Below are 15,337 nucleotides of genomic sequence, written 5' to 3' on the forward strand. Positions count from 1 at the left end.
AGTCCTCATCGGCCTAAATTAACAGGAATGATGACAGTGGCTAACACTTACGTAGAGCTTACTACATGCCCGACCCTGTGCTAAGGACTTGATGAATATAACACATTTAATGCTCACAACAACTCTCTGAGGCATGTTTGTTTTTTAACCCATTTTACAGCTGGGGAAATTGTGGCATAGAGAAGTAATTTGCCCAAGCAGGACTGGCTACTTAATTGGCAGGGGCCTGAGCAGTGAAAATGGAGGAGGGGGAGGGTGTCCTTATTAAAAAATTATGAAGACTTTCAAGACACCAAGCATTAAGCCCAGGATGGGATCTGTTGACGGCAGGCCCTGTGAGACTGTACAGGCCTGCAGCCCATGAAGCCCAGCCAGGGAAGCAGGAAAGCAGAACCTTGAACTGAGCAGTCTGACTCCAGAGTCCCTCCTCCTAACCACTGCGCTGTGCTACCTCTTTGCTCTCAAGGTCTTCCTCCCCTCCCCTTTCCCAAGCTGCCCAAGGACTGGAGTGGCTTACTCAGTGCATCAGGGTCTGCCCTGTCTTTAAAAGCCAGCAGGAGACAGAACTGAACAGTCTTACCAGCCTTCTGCCACAAGGGGTCGCTGTTGAAAACTGGTCCTGCATAGTTGGGCACCTCCACATCCACGGCTCAGTGCTGCCTTTGCTGATCCAACATTGGACACGCACACCAGGGCCCCACATTTGGGCTCTAGGCTACAGCTCTTTTATTTCACACTCTTACGTGCAGCCATTGCTCCCGCAGCATGACCTCCACCAGAGTGTCTGGGTCAGAAGGTCTTGGCCCTGCCAGCTGCTTGGTGGGTACCAACCTCCCTAACAAGCATCTAAGCCTGGTATCAGCTTGGTTCACCTATTCAGTTTCCCATTTCCTGATGGTGAGGTTCTCCTGTGGGGTCCTTTCTATCCTTTCTTACCAAGGGATCTAGAGAGGCCCAACTCACTTCACCAGAAAGGCTCTAGTCATCTTAAAGCCCAAAAGGAAAGAGTTAGTCAGGAACGTGACCTCAGTCTTCCCATATGCAAATATCCCATCTCTGTGACCAGCTCTTTAAAACCTTAGAATCACAATATTCCTTAATACACCCTTTTCCCAAAGCAATATGTTTGCCTCCTTACCTAAATGATGCATTACTAAGAGAAGAGGTGTTACTTATTTGCCAAAAAATCTAGTTTGACTTACCAGGCACTCCATTTCACAGAGCTTAACATGACTGATACATCAATGTCACATCCAGATACTTTCTTAATAATATAAGTGGCTAAAAAGGGTCAGAGAATAAGACTTTAAGAGATGGATGAAGGACTGGAGGAGGGGGCAGAGCTGGTGGCATTTGGGTACTATAACCTCACTTGTGCCTACTGGCTGCTGAGGCCCAGGAATGCCTGGATTATTCTGGGCACCACTGGGACAAGAGGGAAGGAGGTGAGGCACAGCCACTGAAGGAATGACACAGCAACTAAGGACAGGACAAACTGGTTAGAACCAAGATGGTGGAAGACTTGACTTCCAGTAGACCTTGAGCCTCATGACACACCCACAGGTGCCATGACAGTTCCTAGGCTGACCATAAAAGGGCAAAAAATGGGCAAGGGGGGCTAATTCCTGGAAATCCCTGCCCCTTCCCCAAAATAGTTGGAATAATCTTCCTACTTGCATATGAAATTACTGAGCCCATAAAAAGTACCAACCTCATACCTCATGGTCACTCTCTCTCTTGCCTTCTGAGACGGCCCACACTCTGTCTACAGAGTGTGTATCTACTTACTTTAAAGTAAACAGCCCCATACCTCTCAGCCTCTTTCCCTCTTGCCCTTTGAGATGGCCCGCACCCTGCTTACAGAGTGTGTATCTCCTAAGCTGCTCTCCCTTCTGAGTAACCACCTTATAGTCACTCTCTCTCTTGCCTTCTGAGATAGACCACACTCTGTATGGAGTGTGTATCTCTCTAAATAAACTTGCTTTCTCTTCACTATGCCTCGCTCTGAAATTCTTTCCTGTGTGAGGCAAGGACCTGTTCTCTGGCAACACCATGTTGCTCTCTGTAGTCAAGCTAGCATCATCCAGAGCTCCCCTGTGTATTAGTTAGAAGTGTATTCAGTTGCAGGTAACAGAATACCAACCTATGGTGGACTAAACGAATAGAGATTTATTATTTTCAGCTGACAGAATTCTGGAGGTAGGACAGTTACTGGCACTGGTTTATCAGCTCACGGCTGGCGTCATGGCCATTCTCTTGGTCTTTCCCTCATAGAGGCTGATGGCTGCCTTCAAGTCTGAATTCAAGCCAGAAAGGAGAAAGGGCAAGAAGGGGCAGTACCAGCAGCATCCAACACCTTTTATCAGCAAAGGAAAAGCCTTCCTAAGAGCCCCCAAAAGGTTTCAGCTTATTTCCCACTGGTCTGAACTGTGACACATGGCTGCAGGTCTGGGCAAGTGAGCCTTCTGTCTGAGGCTGACACTGTCACCACAAGCAAAATCTCAGAATGTTGAAGCAAAGAGGAAGATGCTACACCTTTCTTCCTACAATCACCCCAGCTGGCACGGGGCCCCCTCCCACAACCCCAGAGGAGCTCCTGCACCCTCTCAGTGCCCCAGGCAAGAAGAGCCCGCCCAAGGAGCCAGGAATCTCCCAGCGGGAGGCCCGCTGACCTCAGCCTTCTCCGGTGGTGATTAATGGTGTTCTATCAGCTGGGGGGAGGCAGCTAATTAGCTGTAGGCTGATTAAGGACGAGGCAGGCAAAGTCCCAGACGTGATAAACATGAACTTTCCATCTTCCTCCCTCCCTCCCCATCCTGCCATCGCCACCACCAGCAGAAGCCAGGCCGCAGCACCGCTCACAGCACACCTGGCTGATGTCGTCCCAGCCATTGCTCACACTGCTTGGTGTCAACCAGGGTGTCATGGCAGGGACAGGCATACTGGGTCTTCCTTCAGGGCTTCTCCTGTCCCCCAGCCTCCCCCTACCTCCTTGCTCTCCACCAAGCATAATAGCAAGCCCAGGGTTTTGGAACCAGCCTCTACCCTAAAGAATCTACAGCTTAAGGCTATAGAAACGCAGAAAGGGGTGAGTTCAGTATGACCTGGAGTCGCTGACCGGTGTTCCCTGGAGGGGCTACGGGTGGGTCATCTGAGTGGAGCGATGGTCCTGGAGAAAGAGGAGGATGCATATGCAGGAGTGGAAGAGAAATGAGCAGAATGTGGTTCTGGGGCAGTGAGGAATCTGGAGACAGGCCCGGATAGCGAAGGCAGGGGCAGGACCCAGATTGAGGACAAATAGGAAGGAAGAGTTTAGATATGGTGCAGCCCAGCTGTTTCCAGCCTCGGCTCCTCCACAACACAGGACATCCCCATGTGTGATGCCCCAGGGGCGGCCCAGGGTGACCTGCACCCCCACCTCCAGCTGTGACACCATGCCTGTATCTCTCATTCCAGAAAACACCTTCCAGGTTCAGGCACATTCATGCTGCCTCAGCCTGACAGAGGGTCAAGAAGCTCTCTGACACACGAATCTTATACAAGATAAGGCTATAATAAGGACAAAGGATACACTTCAGCAACAGATAACAGAAGAAATTCAGTGAGTGTGATAGCTTAGGTCTTCTCTGTGTGCCTCCCAGCCCTACCCTAAGACATGCTCAGGAGGTGGCCAAGGTAAACACGTATCTTATGAGGTTTGGGAAGCCCCCTGCCCCCACCCCACTCTGCCTGGCTCACTCTTACACATCCCTTGGGTCTCAGCTCAAGTGTTATTTCTTGGAGGAAGTTTCCCCTGACCCTTCCAAGATCAGAGGATATGTATTTCCTTTCATCAAGTGTGACGTAGCTTATATTAATGCATTTGAGTTTGTCTCTACTACTATAGGTTTAATCAGCAAACGTTAATGGAGCCATGAACTGTGCTAAGTTCTGGGGAATACCATGACACACGGACCTGCCCTCATGGAGCTTACAGTCCAGGCATAAATCCCAGCTGGTACCTAAGTGAGGACCCACCCTAACTCCAGAAGCAAGACTCATCCCAGCCTCAGCAAAACAATGGAGAACAATGGGACAACTCACGCCCATTCAACTCATGGCCTCAGCCCATCCCCAGAAGGGCTTTTACGTGTGGTTGCTCAGGTTGTCCATGACACAAGGGGACTACAGTGGATGCTGGTGTGCTGCCCATTTTCCTCCCTCAGAACCAAGACATTCATTCCTCTAGATGCTGGGAGTGTTGAAGAGTTAATGGCTGGCAGCTGAGTCTCTCTCCAGGACATCCTCAGCCAAAGAGAGGCAAGTCACTCCCTAGAGTGATGTCTGATCTGCTGTCTGCTCATTTGACATGACAAAGGCCTGCCCTCCTCCTTGCCTCAATCCAGGGCATTTTGAAGCATCCCAGCTTTAGAGCTTCCCGTGAGGTTGTCGTCCAACTTGTCCCTCTACCCAGTCTTACTTCCGTCCCTCCCTTAAGGGGGTTGTTCCTGAGAGCACTCCTCAATAAGAGTCCTGCACGCAAATCTCGAGGCTCAGAGTCTGTTCCCTGGGGAACCTGCGAAAGGAGCACGTTGGGGCTGAAATCCACCCTCGCATGAAACTGCATCTGTCTGGAGGAAAGGATTCCTTTTTTCTAATCTGCAAGAAGCTGTCCTTTTATAACTTTAGCAGTAGCCTGGCCCAGCTCCCACCAGCCCAACCTGAGAGCTGAACCAGGATTGCAAACTGGTGCCAGAAAGGCCTTGGCACAGACATGGGGAAAGAGACGAGCCTTGCAGCCAAGTGATTTAGAAGACTCCAGAGGAGAGTATATCTGTGGTAAGAAGCCCACCAGCCCCTGGAGTCTGATTCCAGCTGATTAAGAGGCACCCAGGGCTAGTATTTCAGTAAGACAACTGGGAAATAAGCTGAGGGAAACTGTTAATCTGGGACTTCCAACCATGTGGAAGGTGTCAGACCAGCCCCAAGCGTCCTAACTCTGCCTGGTGTGCGGGAACTCACCTGGGTGGGTGCAGGGGGAGGGCGGGAGACGCGGGAGGGAATTAGACTTGCACAAACTTCGTAATTGAAATCATTAATAGCAGTAAAATAAGTTGTCCATCCTACATGTAATTTGTAGTAATGTTTGGTTACTGAGATTAATTTCCAGTAATGAAATACTAATTAAACCATTTATTGAGTAATGTATTTGCTTGGTGGTGTTTTATGGGTGTTCGCTTATAAATATTTTAATTACTTTTGCTAAGTAATTAGAATTTACTAAATAATTTCCAAACTATTTATTAATTTCTAGCAATTCTCAGCCAACCAACAAGTTATTGTTTTATTTTATATCAGTAAGTAAAGTCTGTTTTTTTAAGACTTTGAGTGAAGAGAAATACAGTAATAAAGACAGTCTGTTTCATCACATGAAGTTGGGTGTATTAAAGCAAAAAAAGGGGGGGGACATAAAAATCATTCATAATCCAACATTACTTAAACACTGCTAACGTTTTTGTTTATATCCTTACAGACTTTCCTTCTAGGGGCATGTACGGTGTTTTTCAAAATTAAGATCATACCAACTACATGCTTTCTGGCCACCAAATTTTGCCAATTTTTGTATCATTCTTTCTATTCTATCAAAATGCTAAACCATTCCACAGAGATACTCTCTTTAACAGTTTAGGAGACTTTCTGAAGGAAATATTTACTTTTTCTACCTCTATGTACCTACTATATGTCAGACACTATCCAAAGTAATTTATATGAAGTAAATTATTGGTAGTAATAAGCTACTCTGTGGCAGTAATCTGTGTAAAATGGGGCCACCCACATGATGCAGTCTTAGCATGAAGTCATCTTCAGTAAAGGTCAGGGAGAAAGAAAATTTACTGAAATAAATAAAATAGGATCACAGTGAATGCACAGTGAATGTAGTTCTAGGACCTGCTTTTCTCACTTAAAATATTATAAACCTCTCTCCACTTCAATAAATATGAAGGAGTAGCAGTGCCCTTTTTAATAGCTGCATAGTATTCCATGAAGGTACCCCTAGTTATTCTCTAATACCTAACTGCTGGGCGTTTTGGTTGTTTTCAGTTCACTATTGTGCACAAAATTATAATGAATGTCAATATACATAGATCTTTGTGCCCTCATCCAACTATCTCCTTAGAACATACTCCTAGAAGTGGAATTGCTGGGTCAAAGTGTAGGAATATTTGTAAGACTTTTGATTCACACTGCCCATGTGCCTCAAGAAAAATTGAACCAATTTATACTCCCATCACTAGAGCTGAAAGACCTGTTTCCCTGAAGTATATGCAATTACTATTATCTTAAACCTCATGTCACTTATTCTTGCTCCCTGTCTACACAGAGAGGTGGCCCAGGAAAGCATCCTGAATCACAGAGTCTGAGAACCCACCATCCTGTTGGCTCAGGAGAAATACAGCTGGTTGGTTCATGCTGTCAGGCAGCAAATCCTCCCTGTCACTATCATTTCATCCTGTTTGTGTGTGTATGTGTGTGTGTGTGTTTAAGACAGCACTTTTGGCTACCTAAAGAGTCAATTCCCGAGGGAGGTGCCAAGATGGCGGAGTAGAGAGACTCACAGCTCGCCCTCTCCCACAAATACACCAAGAATTACGCCTACAAACCTACTGAATCGCACAGAACACCTACTAAACTCTGGCAGAGTGTCTCTCACTTCGAAATATGGGATTCCCACAAAATCCGATAAACAACAAGTTCATACTATAAAGCACAGGGAACTATATTCAATATCTTGTAGTAACTTATGGTGAAAAAGAATATGAAAACGAACCTATGTATGTTCATGTATGACTGCAGCATTTTGCTGTACACCAGAAATTGACACAACATTGTAAACTGAATATACTTATATAAAAAAACCACACCGATTGGAAAGAAGACCAGGTTGTCAAGCCAACTGACATCCTTCAAAGTCCAATGATCCCCATTCCTGGGCTCACAGATGCCTGCCTGTGATCCCTCAACAGATAAAGTACATTCTTTACTGGCCATGTTTGCCCTAACAAACTAATAGCTGTAGGAAATGCCTAATCTCACAATAGCTCAGGCTGGCTTGTTTCAGCCCACCTTATCAGAGTCAAACCTCACCACCTTTCACGGATCCTAAACCTCTTACCTCATCTACAACCAACCAGACTCTTGTGCACAAGTCAATCAGGCACATTGTGACCCGACCTTATAAAAGACCCCAACAACCGGCCCTCAGTGCTCACACAGGCACCCCTTGTCAGTGTGGCCTGCTATTGTCTATGGCAGTGTACCCTAATAAACTTCTTTTTCATTCTCCTCCTTTATCTCTGGTAAATTCTTTTACCAACCCACGTGTGACTGGCCCATTGACCAGCCACCCCATTGTGTTCCACAATACAAGTCAAGTAAAAATAATAAGAGCAAATAACAACATAGCATTTTTTGGATTCCAGGTACTTTTCTAGGATGCATACCATATATTTTTTAAGTATATATGATGTTAGAAATGCTAAGAAGCCAAGGCAAGATAAATGCAAAGAAAACCATGCCCACACCTTTGGCACATCAGAGTAAAACTGCCAAGAGACAATTCAAAGAAAAACCTTAAAAAACAGGGGAAAAAAGGGATTACCTTCAAAGCAGTAATAATAACAACAACTGAAACAGTGGAGGCCAGAACAATGAAGGTTATTCTATATACTGGATAAATCATCACAATAACTCTATAAGGTAGCTACTATTAGCATCACTAGTTCAGAGATTAGAAAAATGAGGCTCAAAAAAAGTTAATACCTTGTTGATGATCACAGGACAAGTAAGCGATGGAGTTAAGGTTTGAATCCTGGAAATTTGGCTCCAAAGTCCATGCTCTTTGCTTTTCCTCTGGATACGGTGGATGAGCTTGTATCATACCAGCCTCTTCACCAAAAACAACTAGAAAAGCAAGTTTGAACACAAAGAAAAGTTACCAGGGCAGCACAGACTTGAGAGGCCAAGGTCACCAAGATAAAAGAGGTACATTCATGTGAATCTGAGAACGGGTCACATTTTTCCCTGCAGGTATTTGCAGATTTGTAAACAAACATGTGAGATAGCTGCATAGTATCTCAGAAGCTGAGTAGATATCCAGCAGTCTCCTGGGAGTGAGAATCTTAAAAGTGAATTCTGGGATGCCAGATATAGGAAACTTAGCAAACATCCCCAGCTTTCAGTTGGGACACCTGACAAGTTATAGCCTAAAAGTAAGGGCTAATCTTACTTCTCAGGTATGTAAACAGAAGAGCCATCCCCAAAGCTGAAACTCAGATTTAAACCAGCTCAGTCTAAGATTAGATTAGGATGATCTGACCCTGACTTGAGACAAAAGCAAACCCCCTCTGCAGGAAGGTAACATTTAAGCTCAAATTTCCACTATAATGTTTCATCCACAATGTCCATCATTCAATCGAAAGTTACCAGACTTACCAGGAAAGAAGACCAAGTGACCAAAAATCAGAGAAAGACCAAATAATAAAAGCAGACTTATAGTTGATTCATATGTGGGAATTATCAGATACAATTTTGAAATAACTGTCATCAATACATTCAAGAAAACAAATCACAGAGAAAGAAAAATACCGTATGAGATCGCTCATATGCGGAATCAAAAAAAGAAAACATAAATACGAAACAGAAACAGACTTATAGACATAGAACACAAACTTGTGGTTGCCAGGGGGACAGGGAGTGAGAAGGGACAGACTGGGATTTCAAAATGTAGAAAAGATAAACAAGATTGTACTGTGTAGCACAGGGAAATATATACAGGATCTTGTGGTGGCTCACAGCAAAAGAGAATGTGACAACGAATGTATGTATGTTCATGTATAACTGAAAAATTGTGCTCTACACTGGAATTTGACAAAACATTGTAAAATGACTATAACTCAATAAAAAAAAGATTTGCCAAAAAAAAATTACAAGTAAAGAATTGCAGTGGAGAACTAGAATCTACCCAAAAAGTCAAATAGAAATTTTAAAACTGGAAAATATAATAATTGAAATTAAGAACTGGATAGATGGGTTTAATCACAAAGCAGACACAGCTGAAGAGAGGACTAGACACCTACCTACTAAGAAATAGGTCAACAGAAAACATACAGACTGGATCAAACGGAGAAAAAAATAGAAAATACAGAAAGGAAATTAAAGATACGAACATAGTAGAAAGGCATAAAATATGTGTAATTGTCCCAGAAGGAGAGGAGAGAGAATACAGAGCAAAAGCAATATTTGAAGAGATTACTGACTAAGAATTTTCCAAAAGAAATAAAAACCACAAGCTATATATATTTAAGAAATGCTAAGAAGCCCAGGCAGGATAAATACAAAGAAAACTACATCCACATCTTTGGCACATCAGAGTAAAACTGCTGGAAGACAAGGCAAAGAAAAACCTTAAAAAAAAAAACAGAGGGGAAAAAAGAAATATTACCTTCAAAGTAGTAACAATAGCAACAATTGACTTCTCTATTGAAATAATGGAGGCCAGAACAATGAAGGACAGCTTCAAAGTCCTGAAAGAAAATAACAGTCAACTTAGAATAATATGTCTTGCAAAAAAAATTCTTTAACAAGAAATGAAAATAAGACATTTTCAGACAGAAATTAAAATATTTAACCAATCAACCAACATAAAAAAAAAGACCTAAAGAAAGTCATACAAGAAGGAAAACAATCCCAGATGAAATCAAATATATCGAGGAAGGAATGAAGAACAATAGGAAGGGTCAACATGTGTAAGGATAAAACTTAAAATCATTATATTTCTATATAAAAAATTCCAAATAATCTACAAAAAAAAAAGGCTCCTAGAAATAACAAGTGAGTTTAACAAGGGCACAGGACACAAGGTCAATATACAAAATGTATTGTATTTCTATATACCAGCAATAAACATTGGATTCAAAAATTTAAAAGCAATCCATTTACTTTAGCACCCTTAAAAATGAAAGACTTAGTTATAAATCTAACAGATATGTGCAGGATCTGTGCTTTGAAAACTATAAAATACTGATGAAGGAAATCAAAGACCTAAATAAATGAAAAAATAATCCATGTTTATGAACTGGAAGAATCAAATTGATAATAACCACTCTCATTGATCTATAGATTCAATACAATCCCAATCAAAATCTCAGTATATTTTTAAAATCATTACTGACCAGCTAAAATGATTCTAAAATGTATATGAGAGAGGCAGGAATCCAGAATGACCAAAACAACTTTGAAAAGGAAGAACAATGTTGAAGGAATTAAACTACCTAATTTCAAGACTTAATGTAAAACTATGGTAATCAAGACAGTGTGGTATTAGCAAAAAGATGGACACATAGATCAATGGAACAGAACAATCTAAAAAGAGACTCAACTGATTTTTGATAAAAGTCAAAGGCAATTCAATGGAAAAAAGATAGTTATTTTAATAAATGGTGCCGGAATGATTAGATGTTCATATACAAAAAAAAAAAAAAAAAAGACCTCAACCTATACCTCACACCTTATACAAAAATTAACTCAACTACTCCTAAGTGTATGCAAGATAACTGACAGTATATGTTCACACAAAACCTTGTACGTGAATGTTCATAATAGCCAAAAATAACCCAAATGTCCATTGAATGATGAGTGGTAAATAAAGTGTATATATTCATCCAATGGAACATTATTCAGACATAAAGAGGAATGGTGTACTAATACATGCTACAAAACAGATGAACCTTGAGAATAATACACTAAGTGAAAGACTGTAGAGGCAGGAAGTAGATTAGTGGTTGCCTAAGGGGGAGGGGCAATGGGCAGTGACTGCTAATGAGTTCTGGGGTTTCTTTTTCAGACGATGTGAAATGCTCTGGAATTAGTGGTGATGGTTGCATAACCTTGTGAATATACTAAAAATCACTGAATTGTACACTTTCAAAGGGTGAATTTTATGGTTTGTGAATTATATCTCAATAAAACAAAATGTTTTTTTTAAATTAACTCTAAATGGATCATAAACCTAAATGTATAATGTGAAACTACAAAACTTCTGGCAGAAACACATGAGAAAATCTGCATGACCCTACATTAGGCAAAGAGTTTCTAGACACTAAGAGCACATTCCACAAGAGCATGATCCACAAAAGAAACAAATGATAATTTGAACTTTATTAAAATTAAAAACTCATGCTTTGCAAAAGACACTGTTAAGAGAATTCAAAAGCAAGCCATGAACTGGAAGAAAACATTTATAAATCATATTTCTGACAAAGACTTGTATACAGAATACATAAGTAATTCTAAAAACTCAACAATAAAAAAAAAAAACAAGCAACACAATATTTAAAATGCCAAAAGTTCTGAACACACACTTCACCAAAGAAGATATATGGGTGGCTAATAACCACGTGAAAAGATGTTCAGCATTAGTTATTAGGGATAACCAAATTAAAACCATCATGAGATACTACTACATACCTATTAAAAGGGCTAAAATGAAAAAGACTGACTACAATATCAAGTGATGATGAGGATGCAGAGTAATTGGAACCGGTGGAGATGCAAAATCGTAAAGCCACTTTGAAAAATAATTTGGCAGCTTCTTTAAAAAAAATTAAACATAAACATATCATATGACCCAGTAATCCTACTTCTAGATATTTTTCCAAGAGAAATGAAGATGTATGCTTATGACAAGTGAATGTTTATAGGAGCTTTATTCATAATTGCACAAAACCGGAAGCAACCCTGATGTCTTTCAGCTAGCAAATGGATAAACAAGGTATAGTACAACTATACACACAACAACACAAAAGTATCTTAAGTACATACTGCTATGTGAAAGAAGCCAGACCAGAAAGCTACGTATATTTCTAAGGGTTGGAGCTGGGAACAGAGTTGACTATAAGGGAACAGCACAAAGGAATTTTGGGAGTGATCGATAGACTGTTCTATACCAAGAGTTTTTGGTGGTGGATATATGACTCTGCATTTGACAAAACCCATAGAACAGTACACAACAAAGAATAAAGCTTACTGTATGTAAACTTTTAAAAAATCAACCAACATGTGGAGAGAACCCCCAGTGAAATGGAAACTGCTAACTGTAACAAATGAAAAAATAAATATTGTTTTAATGGAAGAATTATAATATCATGTGAGTTTTAAAATATATGTTGAATTGAAACATGAAAATAAAAGCATAAAAACTGGAGATGGGAAATGGAATTAAAGTATTCCAAAGCCCTTACATGACATGAAAAGTACTAAAAGTACTATTTCATATTAGACTTTAATAAATCAAAGGTGTTGAATGCTCTAAGGTAACTACTAAAAATAATAGTAAAGGAATTTATAACAAGATAATAGAGGGAAGAAATGGAATAATAAAAATACTTGTTTAATCTAAAAGAAGGCAAGAAATGAGAAAAAAAGGAATATAGATTAAGTGGGATAATTACAGAATACATAAAATGGTAGATATAAACCCAAATATATTAACAAGATTATATTAATGTCATTAACAAGAGACATTCATTAAAAATAAGGACACAGAAAAAATTTTAAGTAAAGAATAGGGGAGGAACCCTATGCAAATACTAACCAAAAGAGGATGATGTCACTATACTAAAATCAGACAAAATAGGCTTTAAGGCAAAAAAGCATCACAAAATATTAAGAGAGACACTTCATAGTGATCAAAAGCACAATCAACCAAGAGGATTGAATGATTCTAAATGTATATGCATGTAATAACATAGCCTTAAAATATATAAAAACAGAAACTGACAGATCTAAAAGGAGAAATAAACATGTCCCAATCATAATGGATTATCTTAACATATCTCCCTTAATAATAGACAGAATCTACCAATAACGACATAGATTTTAAAATGAAGAATATTTTTCCTCTAAATATCACATTTGACATACACATGTAGATGATTAAGAGAGCCCAGTTTTTAAAAATTAAACTCATTGTTTTGTATAATACAGAGTGATCATGTGACTCTTTACCCAGTTTCTCTGAATAGTAACATCTTGCAAAAGTATACCACAATAATCAGGATCTTCACATAGATATAGTCAAGGTACAGAACATTTTCATCCCTTATGTTATCCTTTCATAGCCATACTCATTTCCCTCATGCTCCTACCCCCACATTAGCCCCTGCTAATCACTAATCTGTTCTCCATTCTATAATTTTCTCATTTCAAGAATAGTATATAATAGCCAAAATGTGGAAACAACCTAAATGTCCACTGACAGATGACTGAATAAAGAAGTGTGGTAATATTTAAAAAATGGAATACTACTCAGCCATAAAAAAGAACAAAATAATGCCATTTGCAGCAGCATGAATGGACCTGGAGATCATCATTCTAAGTGAAATAAGCCAGAAAGAGAAAGAAAGTTACCACATAATATCACTCATAAGCGGAATCTTAAAAGAAAAAGACACAAACAAACTTATTTACAAAACAAGAACAGACTCACAGACATAGAAAACAAACTTATGGTTACTATGGGGGAAACGAGGTGGAAAGAGATAAATTGGGAGTTCAAGATTTGCAGATACTAACTACTATATATAAAACAGATAAACAACAAATTTCTTCTGTACAGCACAAGGAACTATATTCAATATCTTGTAGTAACCTATAATGAAAAAGAATATGAAAACAAATATATATATATATATGTATATGTATGACTGAAACATTATGCAGTATACCAGAAATTGACAGCATTGTAAACTTAATTGTACTTCAATAAAAATAAATTTTACAAAAGAATAGTATATAGATGTAACCTTTGGAGTTGGCTTTTTTTCACTTAGGACAGTTCCCTGGAGGTTCATACAGGTTGTTGTGTGTATCAATAGCTTGTTCTTTTAATCATTGAGTAGTATTCCATAGTACGGATGTATCACAGTTTATTCACCCATTGAAGGACATCTGGATTATTCCCCTTGTTGCCTATTATACAAAAAGTGCTATAAACATTCACGTAAAAGTCTTTGTGTGAACCTATATTTCTCATTAGTGCCAAACTGTTTTCCAATCTGCAAGCTATTTACTTCCTTTTCTTGCCTTATTGCACTGGCTAGAACTTTCAGCACTACACTGAACAAAAGTGGTTAGAGCAGATATTTTTGCCTTGTCAGTTTAAGGCAAAGATTCAGTCTTTTATTATTTACTATAATGTTAGTTGTAGATTTTTTGTAGATGCTCTTTATCAAGTTGAGGAAGTTCTCCACTATTCATATTTTCCTGAGAGTTTCAACACCATGAATGGGTGCTAAATTTTGTCAAAGCTTTTTATACATCCGTTGATATAATCATATAATTTTTTTCTTTAGCCTGTTAATTTAGTATATTACATTGATAGATTTTTTTTTAGCACAACAGAAACATAGTTGATAAATCTTGACAAGTTCAAGGACCATGCTTTGCACACCAGAAAACAAAAACCCTCAGCCATTGGTACATGATCAACGATGGAAAAAAAAAAAAACAGCCATTCCATCGAAGAGACTGACAGGGATCCATGCAGAATCAGTACAGTGGAGCAGAAGATGCCACTGAGTCAGACACTGAAGGAAGGGGAGTCACAGCAGGACCAGATGTGAAATGCAGCTATTGTCATTCTTGGCTAAGAGTTCAATCAACCCAGTCTGACGAAAAGAAACTGGGAGTTGGTGTGCCAAAACGACGTCATAATTGATCCATACCATCTTTTGAATATCAATCCAGCTTTGCATCCCTGTAATAAACCCCACTTAGTTATGTTGTATAATTCTTTGGATATATTGATGAATTCAATTTGTTAATTTTTAAATGATTTTTATATCTATATTCACAAAAGGTTATTGGTCCATAGTTTTCCTTTTTTGTACGGACATAGTCAAGTTTAGGTAACAAGGTAATATTAGCCTCATGAAATGAATTGGGAAGTGTGCCCCCTCTTCTATTTTCTACAAAAGACTATACAGAGTTAGTGTTAATTCTTCTTTAAACATTTGTAGAATTCTCCAGTAAAACCATGTGGCCTCAAGATTTCTTATTTGGGAGTTTTTTAAATTATGAATTCAATATCATTTATATAGGATAGGATAGGACTATTCAAAATATCTATTTCATATTGGGTGAATTGTGGAAGTTGGTTTTGAATTGGTCCAATTTCATCTAAGTCACTCCTGCCTGCTTTCTTTTGATTAACATTTGCATAATACATCATTTTCCAGCCTTTTACTTTCAATCTGGCAATACTGTTATATTTGAAAGGAATTATTTTTAGACAGTGTAC

The 15,337-nt window shown here is 39.4% G+C and overlaps 1 long non-coding RNA gene across 6 annotated transcripts in view; it reads right to left on the reverse strand.

Moving 5' to 3' along the window:
* The window catches only part of LOC107034297 (uncharacterized), a 127,318-nt gene that overhangs the window by 55,395 nt on the left and 56,586 nt on the right, over positions 1–15,337 (reverse strand). For 3 of the 6 annotated variants that reach the window (XR_012077359.1, XR_012077360.1, XR_012077361.1), the window contains exons 8-9: positions 9,482–9,563; positions 7,801–7,941 (exon numbers count right to left, since the gene is read on the reverse strand). This is a non-coding gene — a long non-coding RNA (uncharacterized lncRNA). Of the gene's footprint in view, positions 1–2,146; positions 2,297–3,104; positions 3,170–7,800; positions 7,942–9,481; positions 9,564–15,337 lie in introns of those variants that run through there. The other 3 variants (XR_012077358.1, XR_012077363.1, XR_012077362.1) reach the window with 3 other exon arrangements.

This window comes from Vicugna pacos, chromosome 11, assembly GCF_048564905.1.
Source record: "Vicugna pacos chromosome 11, VicPac4, whole genome shotgun sequence".
Classification (NCBI taxonomy): Eukaryota; Metazoa; Chordata; class Mammalia; order Artiodactyla; family Camelidae; genus Vicugna; species Vicugna pacos.